Source organism: Pelecanus crispus, chromosome 4 (genome assembly GCF_030463565.1).
Source record: "Pelecanus crispus isolate bPelCri1 chromosome 4, bPelCri1.pri, whole genome shotgun sequence".
In the NCBI taxonomy this organism is placed as follows: Eukaryota; Metazoa; Chordata; class Aves; order Pelecaniformes; family Pelecanidae; genus Pelecanus; species Pelecanus crispus.
Window position 1 is genome coordinate 28,642,307 of NC_134646.1, and position 6,304 is coordinate 28,648,610.

The window sequence follows — 6,304 nt, forward strand, 5'->3', positions numbered from 1 at the left end:
CTTCTTTAAGTTCTGAGAGGCATTTCAGTGCTGAAAAGAAATCATTGGAAGCTAGGTGCCTCACCTGCTTAGACATTCTGGAAGACATCACTAGGCTTCCACGTGAAATAAAAGTCTTTTAGAAATCTCACCCTACATTGCAAAGAAGAATTGTAACATCAGCTGTAAGGAGCCCATTAGCCCTCTTGTAGTCTTCAGAGAAATAAGGACTTCAAGTAGTTGTCAGAAACATTCTATCTTTTATGACCTCTTTAGAGAAAACCAACAACAAAAAAGCCTGTGAAATACAAATGCAGTATATCTTACACCTGCTTATGCTTGCAGCTTTGTAGGATTCAAAACAGCAGGTCTCAAAGTTATGTAAAGTAGTTGAAGATTCAGAGTTGAAGCAAGGGCTTCCAATGGCTGGAGCGCTTCAGTCCAGCTCAGGGCACCACTGCATGCCGAGGAGGAGTCAGGGAACAGAGTGGTCCCTTCATCGGATCATAGACCATTCCATTACCTACACAGGCCCTGCCACCAGTAGAGCCGACAAATCTGTACACAATCAAAACCCACTTATTGTAGATGTGTGGTTTTACCAATTTCTATTGCACAAATGTTTAATAGATCCATCTGAGTATGCAAGGATAATTAAGCAAAAAAAGGGGGGATTTTATTTGGTGCTAATTCACCACATGCAAATTCCAGCTGTTTACTGTAGACCTACCGCCAAGCATACACTTCTTCCCACAGCTCATCAGAAAGCCTCTTGCTGGTGAAAGTGGTTAATCCACAAGATTTTTGTTGCTGAAGCCAAGACTCCAAATGGGGGGTTTAGGTTACTAATGACAAAAATTTTGCATTCTTTAACTAGCAAATACTGTAAGGGATTGTCCATTTACAGAAAACCACCCTAGAAGTGGTTGCTGGCAGAAAAATGGGACCAGAATAGAAGAAGCTGTTACCAGGCAGGACAGAGATGCACCAAGCAAAACAGCAGTGAACAACAGGCTAGGAAAAAATCCTGTTATCTGGCAGCATGAAACAGCCAAAGTAAGCGACAAGTTCCTCAGTGCCCGCCAAGCAAAAGCTTTGTGCTAAAATATCCTCCTGTGCCCAGCCAACTTACAGCACTGGACCCAACGCTGGGAACAAAACTTGGCCTTATGCCTCATTGTGATGCCTCATGCCACCACATGACAAAAGAAATGGCTCTTTTAATAACTAGGTTTGGTGTTTTGTATTATTCCTACCCCAGAAGCAACCAAAACATCCAGCGAGCATTAGAGCTCTATGGTGCTAGTTTCTCTGCAAAGAATGCATTGCTGCGAGTTATTTGCAATTTATAGAAAACCTCTAAGGGAATAGAAGAGTGAACTGAACAAGTGCAAAGCTGCTCCATGGGCATACAAACCTAAATCTGATTAATGTATTACCAGTAACAACCCCAGACCTCATTACATACTGTTCTGTGATCATATACATTTAATTTAAGACTCTGCATAGCACTGCATTTATAAATGGAAAAGTATACTGGATAGCAAATGGTACATAAAAAGGGATTTCAGTTTTAACGTGAACTTTTGAGAAGATCATAAAATTCAAGACAGATCATTCTACAAATCATCTTTACAGTTACCAGACTGTGGCTCTACTTAACCCTTCTCTAACAGAATTCAGCAGAAGCACTTCCCTCTGCCTGTGGACAACAGGAAAAAGCTACTGAAGGAACATATAACATGGCACGATCTAGCTCTCAAAAGAATCATAGCATCTGCTTTTGCTCCTGGTCTCAGCTCTTCCAAAAAGCAGAGGGAAATAGGCATCATTCAGGTCAGTTTTATAATTGCTCACATGGTTGCAAACTGTAGGGAATAAAAATACTGGGATGTGGGTCCCTGCTGTGGTACTAGCTAGAAATAAGAAGGTAGCACCATAGCTACAGGTGCAAGATGACTACTGTCTCTTTTGGAAAAATTAACTCCAAAATTGTCAGAAGTAAATTTTTAGGGAAAGTTGGTCACTACAAACTACAAAAACCGCTTCTGGTTTGCCCACATCTTTAAAGCCACTTGGAACTGTAAAGTGGCTTTCTCTAGATGCAAGAATAACAAGCAGGCATTAAACTTTGGCAATTACGTGTTGATACCTTAATAAAAATTATTAGTACGAACATTTGCAATAACCATCAGCTACATATCTATCAAAATGGGCACAGGCTTGAAGAGCAATACTCTGAGACATGGCAAACATTTTGTATCTCATGATGCTACACAGTGGATGCTTACACAAAGAATTCACTGGAGAACAGCAAGCACCTGTAGTTTCACACAAGTTCTCCAATCTCTCTGCAAGGAGAAGAATTTTTCATGAAATAAAGAAAAAGTCAAAAGTGCTTTCCCAAAGCAGCAGCAGAAACAACACGTACTTTCTCACAGTTGATCATTTTTTTTTCCCCTAAGGAACAATGCAATCCCATCACCTTTATGCTACGACACTGCGCACACCCAAATGACACTGTCCTCGGGGATCTCAGACCTCAATACTGCACTGCAATTAACGTACAGAGTAACACAACAGAGATCGTTTGCTAGTACCTACATCCTCTAGCACCCACCTTTCTGACCACAGGAATATGTACATTGGGTCAGCTTACACCTAACTCGTTTGCAGACTTTACTGACCAAAGACTGGCACAAAGTCAGGAACACACAAGACCTTTTCACACCAAGACAACCATTTAGGTGGGCAAACTGGAAAGACCTCTTTTTCAGATGCCCTTTTCTTTCTAACAGGTACACATTTAACCAGACAATCACATCTCGCTACACTTAGCTTTATACAGCAAGTTTCTTGTTTTTTTTCTTCTCCAGCATTCATTAATTTGTAGTAAGTGGATCTACAGAAGAGATCAACTGACAAACCTCAAAAGTTTCACAGATATCTGAAAGTGTGGTAAGAGCCTTATCCAGAGAACAAACATCAGGAGAAGATGACCAACCAAATATGGCATTAAGAAAACAAAACCAAAACCAAACTCTGAATCTCATTTTGAAGGCACCACCATGCTTTTCAGAGGCCTGATTCACTGCTGGAGCACGGGGCTGGTAGTACTGGATCTCGTGGCTCTGAAGAGCCCATGCTAGATGCTGGAGTTAACTCTGGTCTTGCCAATAGCCTGCCATTTATAACAACTGTTTTTTGAAGGACATTTGCATTGTCACTTCAAAACCGCTGGGTCAGATGGTTTGGGGGAAAAATACAACTGGTCTAAGAAAGAAAAAAAGATACTTCTTCAAGTTGTTTTATGCAGCTGCTCAGTCAACCTTTCTTCCTACGGTGTAAAATAAGGCATAGGTTCACAAAACTCCCATCTGGACAGATCTGGGCTATTCACTTCAAGGCAGCTACTCATTTCCAGGGGCTAAACTTCATCAACAGACAATTAACATACATTAAATTCTTCGGCAATGCTGTTTTCCCAACTCAATTCCTACCAAGGTGATGTTCTGCAAGTCCCCACAATGAAGGAGGAAGCAACAAACTCCACTTTCCATTCCAGATTCAAATCCATGCTACAAGTTGATATCCGTATCTTCTAAGAAAATAAAACTCCTACAGTAATATACTGGAAAAGCTCAATGACTTTTGCAAACACAGATGCGGGTTTAGAACTTCAGGACATCTGCACTCAACAAACAGGCAGCTGTTACTATTGACCTACATACAAGTATTATTGTGCTCAGTGCCATTAATGGAGAACATTTCATTTGTTAGAGCAAAGCCAAGTTTTAACTTCTACACACTTAATTCCTCTTCAGATCAAACTTTATTGCTGCCTCTTGCACTTTATAAGCCACTCATACAGAGCATCCTCATCCAGTCCAATTAAGATTCTGCTTTCAATTCCCTATGTAGAGTTTGCAGTGCTCGCGTCTTCTCCCCAGCCGCGTCAGCAGCTAGGATGACCATAGATGGAGCACGTTTGGCAGCTGAAATGACCCAGATGCTGAATCTGGAGCCATCTTCCCAGCTGCAGTAGCTGGGCTCTCGTCCGACTCCTCAGCTGTTGGCTGTCAAGCTGCTCCCAAGCGGTGCCAAGTGTACATCTCAAAGCTTTGACTGAAGTGGGGCAAATGCTCTAATCTGTGAGGCCTGCTGACAAAAAGGATAAAGAAGACTAAAGGTTTTAAAAGTAGGCAGTCAGGGAAACCAAACACCCTTTCTCCTTTCTCTTCTGTCCCTCATTTTTTTCCACTATCTCTTTTCCCCTATTAATAAAAATTCAGGAAGAGCTGACTGGTGAGAGCAGGTCTAAGGTACCATGTCCTAGTCTGAGCTACTGACTAGCAGGAGATTCCCCTTCACTTGTCAACACTACATGCACTGGAAGGTGGCTTGTGTACCTCCGCATCAAGTCCAGGCATAGCAAGGGCTAGGAAACAATCTTTATTGAGAGAAAGGTGGAGACAGACAATTCCTTTATTTCATTCCTAATTCTTTAAGCCTCCTAGACATCTTTAAACTGTCAAAGCTGCAGAAATTCTTGTACAAATCAGGAGTGACTATTTAATATCCTCCTTCTGACCAATTTCATCGTGATCTTGAACCCAAGAAGGGACTTCTACATCCTCCACACCTCCTCACTGAGGAGCAAAAGAAAAGGCTTACCTTGATTCAATGGCCTCAGTCATTCAATTACCACTATGTGTTCTGATCTAGATTTAAGGGAGAGTATTTGAAGTTTTGGCCCTTTACCTCATTTCTGCTCGTCCTGGCACAGTACTCCACATGCTGATAAAATAAACCATCCCCACCCACCAGTAAAGTACCTCCACATGGCCTATTCACTACAGAGAAAAAGAAGTCTCTTCTGAAATAGCAAGCCAAACTTAAAAATGCCTCTTTCAGGTTTCTTGTATATATTACATATAAACATACTGTACCTGTTAGAGCTCCTGAAAGAAAAACACTGTTTTAGAGAAAGTTTGTTTTGCTAAAATATCACATTTAATAGTGAAAAATATTTTGCACATTTATTATTAAATATGCCTTGCTATAAACCTAAGCGTTTCCAAATTAAAAATAAAGATGGTCTTCCAAGTAAAAGGAGCAGCATCAAGTTAATTCTGCCCAAATGTCTTTGTAAAAAACAAAAAGCATTGTTTAAGACACAAGAGTAATAGACGTTTCCATTTTTATTTACTACCGAAAACAGTAGTTACTAAGCTAACTTCACCCTGCAACACTTAGAAATCACTGAACTGAATTACAGGCACTAAGAACCTTCAAGCGAAACAGACTTCAGGTGCAAGAAGTGGACAGTATTTTAGAAAAACCAATTCAATTTAACGATAACAAGAGACTGTCTACAGTACCATTTCTTTCCTTCAACCCTCTTCTTTCAAGACAAGCATCTCAAAATCAGAAGATCTGTAATGAGGAACCAGGATCCAATAAACCAATAATTTTTGTTCTCAGAGATTTCTTGTTTGATCGTGTGCAAGGAAATTAACATGTCAGCCTCAGTGTCTTTATATGCAATCTGAATTAGATGTTGGGGGAGGGAGGAAGATGCAAATAATTATTTCTTTAATCCTTTCTTTAATTAAAAAATACATCTAAGCACTCATTTTGCAGATCCAAAATACAGAAAGTGAAAGAAGGCTACTACTCAGTTGAACTGGAACTCCAACCCTCATACCCACTTGCTCTGCAGTACTTGGAGAAAAGGCAGGATTCACAGCACTCCTGCCAGGAACAAATCCAGGCTCTGCTAAGCTCCAAGGAAATAAAGTCGCAAAACAGAAGGTGCCTCACACAGCCAGACACACCTATTTGTTTACATAGCACAGACTCCGATTTCAGTCCCCCAAAGCACTCAGCTACAGTAGTAGTGTAGTGTGTAAAAATGATACTTAAAATGAATAGGCAGTAAATAAAGCCAATTTACAGGACTCTAGAAAGTATACGGAAGCTTTCACCAGCTTCCTAGCTTAGCTAATAAAGAACAAATCTATGTATTAGGCCAATCAGAACAGAAACCACCTCTTCATTATGTTTCTACAGCACCTAGCAAAAGGCGGCTCTCAACTGGTCATTGAAAATGCCAGAAAATCCCAACACAAATCATGAGTTCTGCTTTTAAATGCTGTATTGGGAACCTTCTGTCCAGGTGCCAGTCTGCCATTGCAGGATTTTTATTTTTATTTTTAAATAGTATGACATTCAAAAAATTATTGTTCAAGGCACTGTAATTTATACCTACAGATTAGCACTGCATTTAAGAAAAATCCTAACAGAACAACTTACTGCCTTTCCA